Genomic DNA, 1,310 nt, shown 5'->3' on the forward strand with positions numbered 1-1,310 from the left:
GTATACAAACTGTTAAGTTTGGTGTCTGCATGCATTGTTTATTTGATTTTTGTTGCATTTTGATTATTCTTCATTATTAAAAATCCAAAAATATTTCTAATTTGTGTCTTTTCAAGTCAATAATACAGAGGATTGAAGATTCAAAACATACAGCAGAGGAACTACACAGAAAAAGTTGGGCGTTCAAAATGCCCAGTGAAGAAGACAGACTGGCATTTAAACGCCAGCCAGTGTACCTGGCTGGGCATTTAACACCCAAAAAGGTAGTAGTTTGGGCGTTAAACGCCAGAATGTGCACCATTCTGGGCGTTTAACGCCAAGATGGCACAAGAGGAAAGATTTTGTTTTTAATGCAGATTTTTTTTTTAAGTTTTCAAACTTTTTCAAAATCAAATCTTTTTCAAATCATATCTTTTCAATCATATGTTTTCAAAATCAATTTCTTTCCGTTTTCAAAAATACTTGCTATCAATTAATGATTTGATTCAACGTTTCAAGTATGTTGCCTTTTCTGTTGAGAAAGGTTTAATGTTTGAATCATATCTTTTCTTGTTAGCCATGTTATTAATTTTTAAAATCAAATCTTCTTAAAAATATTTTTCAAACCATATCTTCTCAATCACATCTTTTTAAAACCAATCATATCTTCTTAACCACATCTTTTTCAAAATAGTTTTCAATCATATCTTTTTAATTTCTAATTTCAAAATCTTTCTCAAAAATCACTTGATTTCTTTTCCACTTTTTGTTTTCGAAAATCAATTAGTGTTTTTCAAAATGTTTTCAAAATCTTTTACTTAATTTTTGAAAATTACTTCCCCTCTTCTCACATCCTTCTATTTATGGACTAACACTATTCCTTAATGCAAAATTCGAACTCCATCTTTCTTGATAAGTTCGAATTTTCTACCTCTGCCTTCTATTTTTCTTTTCCTCTGACACCTCAAGGAATCTCTATACTGTGACATAGAGGATTCCACATTTTCTTGTTCTCTTCTCTTTCTTATGAGTAGGAGCAAGGACAAAAGCATTCTTGTTGAGGCTGATCCTGAACCTGAAAGGACCTTGAAGTGAAAGCTAAGAGTAGCCAAGGCACAACTCTCTGTAGAGGACCTAACAGAAATCTTCAAAGAAGAAGAACCCATGGCAGCCGAAAACAACAACAATGCCAACAATGCAAGGAAAGTGCTGGGTGACTTTACTGCACCTACTCCCGACTTCTATGGGAGAAGCATCTCTATCCCTGCCATTGGAGCAAACAACTTTGAGCTTAAGCCTCAGTTAGTTTCTCTAATGCAACAGAATTGCAA

Source organism: Arachis duranensis, chromosome 7, assembly GCF_000817695.3.
Source record: "Arachis duranensis cultivar V14167 chromosome 7, aradu.V14167.gnm2.J7QH, whole genome shotgun sequence".
Taxonomy (NCBI): Eukaryota; Viridiplantae; Streptophyta; class Magnoliopsida; order Fabales; family Fabaceae; genus Arachis; species Arachis duranensis.